This window comes from Centroberyx gerrardi, chromosome 9 (assembly GCF_048128805.1).
Source record: "Centroberyx gerrardi isolate f3 chromosome 9, fCenGer3.hap1.cur.20231027, whole genome shotgun sequence".
In the NCBI taxonomy this organism is placed as follows: domain Eukaryota; kingdom Metazoa; phylum Chordata; class Actinopteri; order Beryciformes; family Berycidae; genus Centroberyx; species Centroberyx gerrardi.
The window spans coordinates 30,534,287-30,550,193 of record NC_136005.1 but is presented as its reverse complement, the minus strand read 5'-3'; positions in this window follow the sequence as shown (position 1 = coordinate 30,550,193).

Here is a 15,907-nt window from a genome sequence, read left to right as displayed (position 1 = left end):
AAGAATGTAATATTATGTAATGTGATTTATAATATTATAAAGATGATATGATCACTAACTCTGGATTTGATATGACAGGACTGCCACAGAATATGACTAATAATAGCATATAACTGTGTTTTGTTTTGTATTTTCAACTTTTACATATTAGCCTTATTAGCCTTTATTTCTCAGGTTTGGGACATGCAGGATGTTGGACTATATGGCACACTTAATGTTTTCCCTCCACACTTCTAAAATACTTTTCTGATAAAACAGATTTTCTAGGCTATAGTTTCAGTTTATGTTATGAAATCAAATTTGGCAACAAGACATAACCAATAACTTTTGATGAGTTTCTCCAGAATAAGACAACCAAACAACCAAGTGACACAGATGCCTGTTTTTCTTAGATAGCCTTCTGTTACTTTGTGCTTGTTTTTCTTATGGAAGGCCAAGGGCGTAGGTTTGATTTTGACATTGGTAGGGACACAAATGGGGGAGGTCCGGAGGGGATGTAACCCCCACTGGAAGCTGAGGCATTTTACATTTATGATAGACTTCTGATCGCCATTTCATGTCATCTAGATCAGTGATTCTCAACCTTTTTCATTTCGAGGACCCCTAGTTTAGTCCACATTAGAGCCATGGACCCCCATTTGATGAGATTTTGTCTCTCGGACCCAAATCTGAGAACACTTTTATTGTTAGATATGATTTTGATCCAGAATCCCATGACTGTCTGTATTGTAGGTAGAGAGATAACAGTGAAACTATGATCAAAACAGTCATTCTTCTACATTCTGTAATTGTGTTAACTATTTGTAAATTAAATAATGCTGAAGTTTAACAATTCATCAATTTGCTGGGGACCCCCTGGAACCCCCTGAAGGACCGCTGGTGGTCCCCGGACCCCACGTTGAGAACCACTGATCTAGATAGTTATGGTAGCCAATACACTCATTAACAGACACACAGACACAGGGGTGTAGCACATTAATGAATCCTTTACTCAAATTTGCCAGCTGAATGGGACTTTGAAGAGCACATTTTGTTTTAAGGCAGGTACTGTAGTACTGTTGCCTATTCAAACCACCGATCTGTATTTACATTTAAAATAATAATAATAATAATAAGATATTTTAAACTATATCCAAACCCTACATACAAACCTACAGCTATACAGCTGAGTGTCCACTGCCTTGCTTCTATTTGAAGGAGCCAAACACTTGCCTACGCCTGTCATTAACAGAGATGAACTGTTGGCATGTTTGTTTTGCATCAGTGTTGTCCAGTGTGGCACACAGCAGCATTGTTCAATCTCACTTGTGACATGTAGGCTACTTACGGTCGTCACTCGTCACAGACGCACGCGACACGGTACTTAAATAAACTAACTTTAATGGCTAAACACAACTGTTACTAAAATTTTCTCAAAAATAGGAAGGTTTACATTCGCTAAGGTGGAGGAAAGGGACAGGAGGTAAGAAACCGTCGCATTTCCAGCACTCACATTATCAAAGGTAAAGTTACTAAACCACATCATTTTACACATATTGCCACATAAAGCAGGCAGCTCAGGCTGAAAATGTAACCTTTGAAAATGTTAAATTTTATTCCCTTTTTATTACTGGCATAGTGTTTTACTGTGTCAAGTAGGCCTATAGAGCTAGCTAGCTAACCTAGCTATCAAGGAGTGAGCAGATAGCAGACAGCTCAAAAGCACCACAGATATTATAAGTATGTGGTTTGAAAGAGAAGTTTCTATTTTAGGACGGGTGTGGTTGACTGAAGCTGGGGATTTGTCGTTCGTTTATCCTGCTTTTTCTCTTTATGTTCATGAATCCACTTGTAAAGAGAGAAACAATTTCATTGCCAGTTTTGTTTGGAAGAACAAACATACATTTTATCAGCAGGCGCTAATGTCATGGAAGTATTTGGTACATGATTTCTCACCCCACAAAGCCATGTTGTGTAATAACTGCAATATCGCTATTAAAAACAAAAGTGTTGGAAAGAGAGGAATATTATTTTGTAATTGTCATTTATTTCAGGCTTTCAGGGTATGAAAATGTCTTTGTTTCTTACCGTGGGCTACATGTAAGTTAGTGATCAATAAAATTTTCTGTCCATTATCTTTCCTTAGCTTATTTATACAGTTTTTACACAATTGTTTTTGAAAAGTAACTATGTAATATATGTAAGATACTATGTAAGGTACTATCTATGTAAAACAAAAGTAAAGATATGTAATATATTATTTTTGAGGCTTTCCCTATTATACATGACAAATAAATTGGTAATGAAATAAAAGTAATGGTTTATCTAATGGAGTTTTTCAGAAATACAGGAAAAAATGTTTAGAGTTTCATTCCAAAACCAGATATCCTCTATTTTGAAACTAAGACACCAACTAAAAAAGATTTGCTATCATAAAAGTAAAAGTCAGGGTTGAATAGTATTACTGACCAGTAAAAACAGGTCAGTTCTGTCCATTTTGGAATGAAGCCCTTGATGTATTATATTCAGAAACATGAGAAGTATATAAAATCAACACCATCCACCAGAATAGATACACAGTTATCCCTTATAAAACAAAAAGCTTGGAATGAAAAAGTGACAGTTTGATGAATGAAAACAAGGCTTGTGTTGTCTGATGCACTAATCTCTGAACTGGGAAAAAGCACACAGTTCAAATCAGGATGTAGAGAATCCAAAACACTATTTTATTTTTATATCAATACCAAATGATTATGCAAAAGCTAAGACTAAAAACAAAAACTCAATACAGTGTAGATGATTGAATAAAAGAAGCTTAAAGTGTAGACTTTAAGCAGGTGGAGTACAGATGGTGTATAGAGTGACTGTGCATTGTATTCTGCAGTCAGTCGGAATCAGAGGAGTCTGAGGAGCTCGAGTCATCGCTGCTGAGGATGACGACATCGATTTCAGGACTGGATTTCTCCTCTTCCTCATCGCAGGATCCAGATGACCTCATCTACTTCACTGATGTCAATGATGTAGGAGCGATGTGGTTGAGAGGATCAACATGAGGAAAGACGCTTAACTAATACCCAGGATGCAGTGCAACTATCTTTTGTGCTCTCCCATCACACAATGTTTCTTTGAATTAGGTCCATGGCACCTCCAGAAGCACACACATACACACACACACACACACACACACACACACACACACTGCTTTCAACTCAACACTGAACAGACTTGTATTCACCTACACTATACCTACACTGTGCTGACATTGCTTAGTCAGACACTTGTAAGACACTTTCAAATACTCAAATACAGAGTTGATGTTGAAGCGTCATTTTTCTATCTGAAAGATAAAGAAGTTCACTCAGCTCACCTGTCCTCGGAGTTCTGTTCGATGGAAACATTTCACCAGTAAAAGTAGCACAACGGTAACAAACAATCAGAAGCAAGTGTGTTTTCTGCAGTTGTTGTTGGTGAAAGTACCAGTTCCACACAAATCAAAGAATAAATACTTTCTTACCTGAATCTCAAAGACGATTTCCCTGTTTGTTTCTCCAGCACAATTCTTCCCTCTTTTACAGGTTTTTGGTATTCATGACACAAGTTCTGATAAAATACAGTACAGGTTAACCCAGTTTTATCACGTATATACACTCACCAGCCACTTTATTAGGTACACCTATCTAGTAGCGGCTGGTCATCTGTTGCTATAGCCCATTTATCATAAGGGCCAACAACTTGTGTTGTGAGATGCTCTTCTGCACACCACTGTTGTAAAGACTGTTATTGGAGCCAGTCTGTTCAGTCTTGAACCAGTCTGCCCATTCTCTCTCATTAACAAGGTGTGTTCGGCCGCAGAACTGCCGCTCACTGGATGTTTTTTGTTTATCGCACCATTCTCTGTAAACTCTAGAGACTGTAGTGCGTGAAAATCCCAGGAGGGCAGCTGTTTCTGAGATACTGGAACCAGCACATCTGGCACCAACAACCAGACCACGGTCAAAGATGCTTACATCACTCATCTTGCCCATTCTAATCTTTGGTCGAACAAAAAAATAAAGCACTTCACCATGTTTGCATGCTTAATATATTGAGTTGCAGCCACATTCATTCACTGTATGGAGGAGCAGGCTATTTGCATTAACGAGCAGTGTACCTAATAAAGTGGCCAGTGAGTGTATATCATAGCAGTCCCCACTGACATCCTGGACAGCAAATACCCAACTCCTTCCATCAGGTAGACAATACCTGGGTTATACCAATGTATTGGTTTGCAAATATATCAGGCCGATATTGGCCTTTTATTAAATATCAAATATCGGCCAGTCGGTGTCGTCCAGCTCTAATATGATGGAGGTTCCTTCCTGACCACAGCTACAGAAAACAGTCTGGAATCAATGGTGTATTTATAGAGAAAACAATTGTCTAAGTTGATGAGGCAGTTGTGGGATGAGAGATTCATGCTTCATGGTACGGTGCATAACCAGCCATTTCCATCCCATAATTTCACCTGACCTCTTTATCTTTGTTATTATATCCCCGAAATGAGTTTGAGATGAGATATGTGCTTCTGTATGGGAAACACTGCATCTCTTAGCCACAGACGCCTATCAAACTAGATAGATTGGCTGGAAGCCTGCTGTAACATGTCACGTCGGATCTGTCACTTGTTTAGCACCTGAGTCATTCTTTCTTTATTTTCAGATAGAACTAGAACTAGAAATGAGTTTTGCAGAGCTGTTTTTTGAAAAAATTTCCTCCCGGGGGAGCATGCCCCCAGAGCCCAAATCTGTCCCCCCCAATGGCCCCCCCAATGGCCAAATGCTTCCTACACTCATGTTTAGTACATGACACCACACAAACTTTTTTTAATGGACCTCAAGACACAAAATAAAACACTGGAAAGTGGAGAATATGGACCTTTAAGGAGTTTGATGTTTTGCAGCACATCCATCATCCCATCCATCAAGTATAATGGCAAGAAAAAGTCTTCACACCCTGCCCCACCCCACCCACTTTCTGCATTTTTTCTCAATTCTATTAGAATGAAAAGTTATTTCTGTTCAATTTATCTGACAGTACATGATTTACTACATTATTATTGGACTAAGTGTGATTTTGGTGTGAGGATACTGTTTTAGCCTGCTGGTTGGAACCAATTTTCATTGCCCAATCAAAGCAGAATTTGTAGATTATTGCATCATAAAGCTGTTGTGGAACTAATGCAAAGATGTGTCAAAGATGTGTATTTTTCTCAGTTTACTGTTGCAACTGATTAAGGTAAGTCAATGGTTTTCTTCTTTAATGTAGCAAAGTATCTAAGGTCCAGTGATGCTGTAACTCAGAAACAGAGGTGGAAAGAGGGGTGAAATATACAATGTTCACATTTTCAGTCAGGTACGATTTTAATTGACTTGAGCAATTTTCTAGACAAGTATATTTTAACTCCAACCTCCGACTTGAAGAAAGGACGAATTATTGACTCAGTAGCTGCCTGTTGTTATTTTTTTCTAAACTTTCCTCAAGTCAGAAGTCAGAGAGAGAATAAAGCTACTTGTCTAGAAATGTTTAATGTACAAGTTAAACTAAAACCGTACCGACCTGAACTTGGTAGGTAGGTAGATAGGTGCAGATAGATAGATAGATAGATAGATAGATAGAGAGAGAGAGAGAGAGAGAGAGAGAGAGAGAGAGAGAGAGAGAGAGAGAGAGAGAGAGAGACAGAGATAATGAGTTTTAGGAGTGACCAAAGTCTAACCCTAACCCTTTGGAGACTAACTGCAGAAAATACAGATAGCCTTTAGTGGTGTAATCTTCATTACTAAATAATGAAAATGTAGCCAAATAGGCTATGTTTAGACAAGTGGTTCCTAAACTCAAAACTACACTCCAGACGCCTTAGATACTCATTGTAAATGCCTCTAAAACACAGTGAAAACAATCTAAAAGGGGGAAAAAACACAAACTAAAGCGTTCATTAGGGCTTGGAACATGTTACACCAGGAAAAACACATAACAAAAAACAAAACGTTGCTCTACTTGGCTAACATCAGCCCCCAACATGCAATTAAACTTATTAGCCTACTTAAAACTGTTATTGTATTTGAACTATGGACTGTTAACTTATAATTAAAAGGAATAGATAGATAGATAGATAGATAATGAGGTTTACAAGTGTCCAAAATCATTTGGGAAATACAGACATGGTGTTGGCTCCACTAATAAATAATAAAAATGTAATGTAGTATGTTAACATTAATACAACCTTGACTTAAAGTGTTCCATAGTCTATTGACACCAGTATTTCATTTGTTTCATTTAGTTAAATTCTTACAGTAGGCCAATGGGATTTACAGTCAATGCCTACAATCATATTAAATGACGGTTTTAGGGCAGTGACAGGCAAATACAATATTTAATCTGAATGTGAAATGACATGATAAATGGATGATAGTCTAATTAAAGGGACTGGAAGTAGTAGGGATTGAAAATAGCAACTTGTTTTCTCTCTTTTCTCCCCATTTTCCTCAGTTTCCGTAATATGAATACTTCAATGGAAGATGAGGAGGACAGTTCACCTCCCCCCCTGGTCACCAGTGCCCACTGCAGGTCCAGGAACTATATGGTACTGGACCATCTGGGAGAGGGGGTCTTTGGAAGAGTGGACCGATGTGTTAAATGGGACACCACAGAGATTGTGGCTGTAAAGACCATAAAAAGCAGCCAGGAACACATCATCGCCAGAGAGGTGGGCTACTTTATTGATTTTGATGTTTGCACTTGCAAAAGATTGTGTCGCATTTGATTAGTTGGTCTGAATTTGCCTTTTTGATTTTGCCGTTTAAAAGGTTTGCTATGTAACACATGAACTATCTTTTGATAACATATTGTAAGCATGTCAAACTTGTCATGTGTTCCCAGTTGGCCATGCTAAAAAAACTCAGAGGTTTGGACCCAGACAAGTGCAACATCGTGAAGTTTCATGAGTCCTTCCAGACGAGCAGTGGCTCTAGTCTGGTGTTCGAGGTCTTGGACATCAGCCTGCTTGACTACTTGAAGCTCAGACAATGTTGCCCTCTGCCTTTAAATCACATAAGACCCATCATCCAACAGGTACAGATACTATCAGATAGAGAGCCAAATTCAAATTTTCAGCTGTGGCACTTGCTCTATATTTTATGAGCGACTTTGTACTTGCAGCTGGCCATAGCACTCGACGCCCTGAAGAGCATCGGAGTGATCCACACAGATCTGAAACTCGACAACATCATGCTGGTGGATCATCTAACAAAGCCCTTCAAGGTGAAGGTGATTGACTTCGGCTTGGCCATTCGGACACGTGAAGCCAAGACTCTCCAAGGCATTCAGCTTCAGGCCCGTGGCTGGAGGTGAGGTCTATAGAAACATGGATCTCTACTCTACTGGACTGTGCTTGCAGTTTCTCAGTTGTACTGTAAATAAATAGCAGTGTGTGTGTTTCCTCTCCATACTTGTTAGGACAAATGATGAATTCAGGGCTCCATAATTCTCAGCTGCTGTGACAACCGTGTACTGATGCTGTGCATTCTTGTTTGTGAGAGATTTCTGCCATGTCCCATGTTGTATTCTTTTTCCTCAGAACATGACAATGTTTCTCATTTTGTGTGTTGCTGTTCTTCCATACTCAGGTCTCCAGAAATCCTTTTGGGTCTGCCATTTTCTGAGGCCATTGACATGTGGGCGCTGGGCTGTGTGATGTTCATGTTGTATCTTGCCATTGGACCCTTCCCTGGGCTGTGTGAATATGATGTAGTCAGTACCTTACTACAGCTGGACACTATTCCTAATACATCTAGTACTGCTGCATCCACATATACTCTTCCTGAAAGGCCAGGCTCAGTTCACTGTGTAAAGAATGACAGGGTCTAGATGTTCATTATTGATTACAGTAGCTATTATAAGAGCAGCAGATAATGTTCACAGCAGACAAATCACCAACAGTGGATGGAGTCTTGATAGTCTAGAAAGATGATGCTATGTTTTGTTTCCAGATGCGATTCATCGTCGACATCCTGGGTCAGCCCGCAGACCATCTTCTGGACGCTGGGCTAAAAACAAAGATGTTTTTCAAAAAAACTCCTTTCTACGTTTGGCGCCAACGCTGGAGGCTCCTGGTACCACAACACCCCTTCTTTGGCTGTCATTTTCTCTTGAACATTTTCTTCTCTGTTGAAGATTATTTGTTGGGAAGAGGTATCTCAAATAGACTTTATGTTCTTTTAGACTCCACAGGAGTTTACCAAAAGAACAGGCACACTGCCCAGCGACAAAAGGAACTACACATTCCGCTCTCTGGATGAACTGAAGGAGGTAGGTGGTCAAGTAGGTGGTAGCTGCTGAAGAGTGAAGACATAGCATTGGCTGAATTCAGGACTTTCACTGACGAGATGATTTGTCTGATTTTCGGTTGGAATTTGCTTATTGTTTCCAAAAATAGGAGAGCCTGGGTGAAGAGAACAGGACTGAGGCTGATGATAGCAGAGAGTTTGTGGATTTATTGAAGGAAATGCTTCAAATGGATGCCAGGAAGAGGATTACCCCCAGTGAAGTCCTCGCCCATCCATTTATTACGAGGAGCCACCTCAACGGCTCCTGCCACAGCTCTCAGTAAGTGTGTGTGTGTTTCTATGTGTGTGGCGTACGTGATGATTGATCAATTGGTTCATTGATTGACATACTTTGTTCTGTGGTAAGCCCTGTTTCCTGAGTATAACGGTGTGAGTTTGTTGTTTGGTAGCAGTGAAGCTCTGCCTCCTGCCACCACCATGCAGAGAGACAGTGAGAATGTGGATGAAAAGCAGTCTCAGCCTGCAGCACTGCAACCCAGCAGCAGCCAGGCCCAGACCAGATCCCAAGAAACCGGGAAGAAGACCAAGGCTGATGATTGGTAGGTGTTGGTCCATCTTTCCATTTTCCTGCTGGTGCTAGAGGATTGTGTGGTAGAGGCCACAGCTGCTTTATTATCAGATTCAAACCTTTTGATGTTGCTGAATCGAATGCTGAATTGCTGAACGTACCTGAACAACAAATTTGAGGGAGCAGTATATGTTAACTATGTCTTCATTCATCAGCACTAGGGCAACTTCCACAACACCACAGCCAGGTGTCATGTTGGTTCGCCCTATGTCCTCCATGACCAGCATGCAGGAGGATGGGGCTACGGAACAGCAGAGTGATAATCACCAAATTAGGTAAGATTATTTCCTCTGGTCACTCCACTTCTGGTATAGTGCTGCTCTTTAAAACTTCCAACAGTGACGGTAGTGTGTGTGTGTGTGTTTGTGTGTGTGTGTGTGTGTGTGTGTGTGCGTGTTTAGCCCCCAGGCAGTTCTAAACAAGACCTCCAGCTGTCCAGAGATTGTGGATGATAGCGGTCTCACGTTGGAGTCTATCGGTGAAACTGCTATGGCTTCTGCTATAACTGAGGCCAGTCCCTCACTGAACGCCACAGAGGTAGTTGTGGATGATAGCGGTCTCACGTTGGAGTCTCTCAGTGAAACTGCCATGGCTTCTGCCATAACTGAGGCGACTCCCTCACTGAACGCCACAGAGGTAGGAATCACAGCTTGCTGAGCATGATTTATATATTAGCAATATTGTACAGTAGAAAAATGGATTCAACCAATAATGAATGTGATTATTGTTAATAATAACAACTTCCTCTCAGGTCGGAGCTGCAGCTATTCCAGCTGTGGACTCTGCTGCTGTGGACACCACATCGGTTGCCTTGAGCAGCTACCTGGTCAACACAGAGTCCTCTCACACCACATCTGGTAGGAGATATCCACCTCAACTTGTGTCTGATTTGTCCAGTCCTTCCACACTGAAGTTAATTCATGAAGGTAGGCTGAGGCATTGACTGCGCTCTTTTGATTTTCAGAGGTCAGCGAGCCCAAGGAGAAGAAGAAGAAGAAGAAGGGAATCCGACGCTTCTTCTCCAGGATGATGAAGGCACTTCGCTGCTGCTGTGCGCCCAAGGACCAACATGTGGAGTGAAGTTTTCTATGAAGGTTTTTTAACTACACACCTGAGAACTTGCATGACGGATTTTACACTTAGAGAATATTCACACGGGGCATCTCTCTTCACTATAGACTATCGAATGAAGGCAAAAATGCCCCCAAAAAATGGCACAATGATACTTAAACCATTTAAATCAACTGAACTTACCACTGAAGTGAACTTACCACTGGTGTCGCACAGACAGGAGAAAAAAACAAGCCTAACTTGCATATTAAGCACATTCCACATTTCCAAATAAATGGCAGTTAGCTAACACTACCATAAAATGCAGCATCTTGTAGCGTAGCCAAGCTCAGCAAGTCTCAAATCAGCAAGCATAGTTTGACATTTGCAAAACTAAACATGTAGCTCTATTTTTGTAAGGACCTAAGCCAAAAACATAATAAAAGACATTGCTACATTACCAGGGCTGGGACTGTTTTGTCTAACTGAAATTTTGCGTTAGAGCCACTGATGTTTTGCAACTGTGAAGCTATGCCTTTCTATTTGACACTTGCTGAGCTTTGCTACGCTACAAGACATGTTGCATTTTATGGTAATGTTAGCTAACTGCCATGGACAACGGTCTTAATTAGAAATGTGGAATGTGCTTAATACGCATGTTAGGCTTATTCATTTCTCTCCATTCTGTCACCAGTGGTAAGTTCCCTTATTGGACTTTAACTCACTTGATGTAAAAAGCTTGATAGCGATATACTTGTGAGGCCGCCATATTTTGAAAACTGGACAAAAAATCAATCTTTTCTGTGACTTCAGATTAACACAGGTGGGTGAATATTTTCTGAGTGTAAAATCCATCATGCAAGTTCTCAGGAGAATAAAAACCTTCATAGATCTCTGGGCAGCATGGAGGCTCAGTGGTTAGCACTGTCGCCACACAGCAAGGACACGAGTTCCATTCCCATACCCGGTCCTTTCTGTGTGGAGTTTGCATGTTCTCCCCATGTTTGCGTGGGTTTCCTCCGGGTACTCCGGTTTCCTCCCACAGTCCAAAGACATGCAGGTCAGGTGGATTGGAGACTCTAAATTGCCCATACATCTAAATGCTGGGACAGGCCTAGCGGAGACACAGAGATGATTTTACAGCCAATCCTCTGGTCACATATTGGGTAAGGTGACCAATGGACCAAACTCCTAAAAAGTCAGTATTCATAGTATTCTGTTACATCACCACACGGCCATCTTGGTAGGAAAATAACAGGTGATTGTAATAAATTAACAGGTCATTACAACCAAATGACAGCCACAGCCAATGAGCTGTGTGTATTGTAAAGCGCCATATTGGTAGGAAATGCATGTGGCATCATGGGAATACTGTGAATAGTCCTAGCCTGATATTCTGACTTCACCAAGAATGTCGGTCGTTTTTGACAAAAATATCGTCTTTGCAAAGACAATATGTTGGTTAAGGGGGTGATTTCAACAAATATTATTCTGCCGAAATGCAGATGAAAAACTTTAGTCCCGCCCACAAAGGCGCTGATTGGCTTGATCGTTTTTCCGAAAATCACCGTTGCCTAGAGCAACACCAGACTCTCTGAATTGCTCGTCAAAATCTGGACTCTGGAACCAGGCTACTCCTTGCTAGTCCTTTAACCCTGAAAAGGAATAAATGTCAAAGAAAATTAATGAATGAATGAGTTCTCCCTTCAAAAATAAACCCATTCACTTAAAAAACAAATGTTGTCAGTATTATATGTTTTCACAGGAATATATTCACTGCTAGTTTTACTTATAGAGGTGTGATGTTTCATTCAAACAGCACACAGAGATACAGACTTTATCTCTCTCAAACACGTGTGCACATGCAACACACACAAACACACACACACGCACACACACACACACACACACACACTGGGGCAGGTACAATGTTCATAGGTGGAATTAAGGTGGAATAGGTACCAGGTGTCACAGCGTTTTAGGTGGAGCCATCAGTGGAAGTCCTTCATCCGTACTGTGTAGGATCAACCCACACACATAACAGTTTGTAGAATTTGGGCTATTACCCACCACCATTTTCGGTTGAGGATAAACCTACTTAAACACAGTGCACCCAGCTTTTATCCAGTGCCAGATCTTTCCATGTTCTGCTCCTATTTCTTTGCACTGCTTGTCCACTCTCAGATTAATCCAGAACAGTGTTAGAAGTACAATATAGACAACACAGTTGGACTTAAAGCTACACTAAGCGTTTTTTCTGACCACTAGAGGGTGACAGAAACCGCAACACATTTTGTAAACACATAGCAAAGCTACTGGCTACGGAAGCCCTTAAGGACAAGTGCATAAAGGCTAATGGCTAAAATAAACGTACCTACAGAGAAATATCGCCGGTTACCAGTCTTGCTTTGCCAGATTTTTCTCCTGCTGAAGGTCACATGTCCCACAATGACAAGTGAAGAGGCAGGTAGCAAGTTTACTAGTTGAAAATGTTTACTCGCTCACTTCATCGATTCGCCATTACTCGGGCCGACTTTGACAACAAGCTTTAGAAAAGAGGTGAAAACACAGCTGGCCCACGTGTGTGGCTGTTTGTTTATATCATTGCGTCTCACGGAAATCTCCACGTAGCACACGTTAGTTTCAGGATTGGTTACAGGGTCTGAAATCACTTATTGCAGGTTTAATGTCCCGTAACGATTAATTTCCTGTTGCCCTTTCTCTTATCCTGCCCATTTATAGTTTCACAACTTTCCAGGGGCGGAGCCATCATTTCAGAAGTGAGGGGGACAGGCTTGTTAGGGGTCCAAGCACCACAGGTGCTGGAGCCCTATTGTATTTGTTCCGGTTATTATTCTTCTGGATTCTTCTTCTGCCCTAAATAAAATCTGGATCTCAGGAACCATGAGAGCTACAGCAACCAAACGTAGCAGATAGGCCCAAAGCCTCAGCCACTACTCAGGCAACAAAATCCACGTCAATTGGCAGCATGGTGGCGCTGTAACAAGCAACTTTACGTTTTGGCCTATAACTTCTGAACCGCAAGTCATCTATCCATATAGGCCACACCCATTTCCGTCTGACTAGATTTACTGCCATTTTGAATTTTGTCCAAAACTATTTTTTTTTTTCGCTACAAATTTTGTTCAATCTTCACCAAATTTGGTACACAGCATATCTGGACTGTCCTGTACAAAAGTTATCACACCAAGTTATCACCGTTTTGATATAATTGGCTTCCAAAGTTTGGTCAAATGTTGTGACGGGGTCTATTTTAGAAAAATTACCATAACTCAGGAACACATTGTGCTCTCTCAACCAAATTTGGTACACTTGGTACACAGTGTTTGAGATTTTACATCCAAATGAGTTCTATGTCATTGTAGTGCTAATGAGCATGAAAAGTTTCCTATATTCCCATAACATGAACGTCACTGAGTCCAAGTCAGCCTTATTGCCAAGGATAGGAGATCTGCCAAGTCTGGAGTCACTTGGTCACATGAGGGCACTATTCTGTTCACAATATCACTAGTATGGACAACTAATCCAAGGGCGTAGGTTTGATTTTGACATTGGTAGGGACACAAATGGGGGAGGTCCGGAGGGGATGTAACCCCCACTGGAAGCTGAGGCATTTTACATTTATGATAGACTTCTGATCGCCATTTCATGTCATCTAGATCAGTGATTCTCAACCTTTTTCATATCGAGGACCCCTAGTTTAGTCCACATTAGAGCCATGGACCCCCATTTGATGAGATTTTGTCTCTCGGACCCAAATCTGAGAACACTTTTATTGTTAGATATGATTTTGATCCAGAATCCCATGACTTGTCTGTATTGTAGGTAGAGAGATAACAGTGAAACTATGATCAAAACAGTCATTCTTCTACATTCTGTAATTGTGTTAACTATTTGTAAATTAAATAATGCTGAAGTTTAACAATTCATCAATTTGCTGGGGACCCCCTGGAACCCCCTGAAGGACCGCTGGTGGTCCCCAGACCCCACGTTGAGAACCACTGATCTAGATAGTTATGGTAGCCAATACACTCATTAACAGACACACAGACACAGGGGTGTAGCACATTAATGAATCCTTTACTCAAATTTGCCAGCTGAATGGGACTTTGAAGAGCACATTTTGTTTTAAGGCAGGTACTGTAGTACTGTTGCCTATTCAAACCACCGATCTGTATTTACATTTAAAATAATAATAATAATAATAAGATATTTTAAACTATATCCAAACCCTACATACAAACCTACAGCTATTACATTCTTCAGTATCAGAACTTGATAGCTTGGGGCCTGATGGCTCAACAGCCTAATATGACAAAACTGACAGTAATCTTAATGCAAACTTCCATGTTTCAGCTCTGGCTGCTGTACTGGCATGAACCCAGCCATCGCCGCTAGCGGCTATATTTAATTACTTAAATGTATTATTGAGTGTTAAAAAAATAGTTAAGGTACATACCTTTTATTATTGGGGCGACAATCCCTAGAGGATTATATCCATTCATTTTGGAGTGTTTAGGAGTAATAATAATATAATTAACTTTAGATTAGCCCAAGAAGTAAAAAGTTTATTATTTGGCGAAATAAAAACAGTTGGGACATACAACCAATATAATTGGGAAGATTAACCCTGGAGTCTCATTGTGTGATTATTGAATGGCTTTTTATTACATTTGACTTAATGGGGCCTTCGAGGATTGGGGAATTTTGGGGATATCCCCTTGCTGCGCCCCGACAGCATCCTAGTTCTGTCTTAAAGCTGCATTTTATGTTAGTGCTACACACTCAGCATTAACTGCCCACAGCAACCAAGCCACTTCACCACTGGTCTTGGTCTCGGGTGACAGCCTAGGTGCTTTCTATCTGTCACCAGCCTCAGTATGAACACTGCTGTTGTCAGGATCTTCAGTCCGTCAACAGCAAGGTCATGCTCATCCTCAACACAAGGTCATTTCCAGAAGCAGTCACTCTGCAGAGCAGAATATAGGAAGCTGCTGCTCAAATCAACAAGCTCAGTAGAGAAGTTACACTGAGTCACATCCCACTGGATAGATGAAGAAACCATGGAGAGAAGATCTGCTGCACTTGCTTGCTAGAAGTGGAGAAAGTCCCACCAGGGCTCAAATCCAAGTCTATTCTAGGACCAGGTTCCTAAGAGTTTGAGTCAAGACCAGGTTCAAAGGGGGTCAAGACTAAGTCAAGGCCAGCAACAGAGCAAATTGAGTTCTATTCAAGACCAAGAAGCAATAAACAGTGTGCATGTCTTTCCAAATGAGTAAGTAATGATTAAGGAGTTTCTTAATGAACAGAGATGTAGATCTATCTGCAGGAGTTCTGTACTAAACGTGCCTAAGATTAGCGGCTGCAAAAACCTGTACAACTGTTCAACAAGTCTGAGAAATGCACCAACAAATCATTTATAATACATGAATAAAGCATGAGTAAAAGTGCAGTGCAACATTTTAATATTTGTAAGTAATGTATGAAGCAGTAAAGCATCATGATCAAGATACAAATTAATGCGTCATCACTAAAAACAATGGTAGCTTTATTGACTCCTCTGTAGGTCTAACTATACATTTTTATTATGACATTTATGCTTTATTGGACAGCATGTTTGAGTGAGAAACAGGGAACAGGGATGATGTGACAAATGATGTACTAGCAGTAGTACTCTTCACTCATGAATCAGACATAAAACTTTAACTAATGTCTTTACTAATGATGTACTACTCTATTTATAACATAACTAACCTATTATTGTTATTTAATTCATCAATAAATCATAGTTTAAGGTTTATATATGTTCATAATTCTAAAGTCCAAATATTATTTAATTTACAGTAGTTTGAAGTTTAGTATATGTATAGATGTATGTGTAGTTACAGACTCCATTTTTTCCAATTAC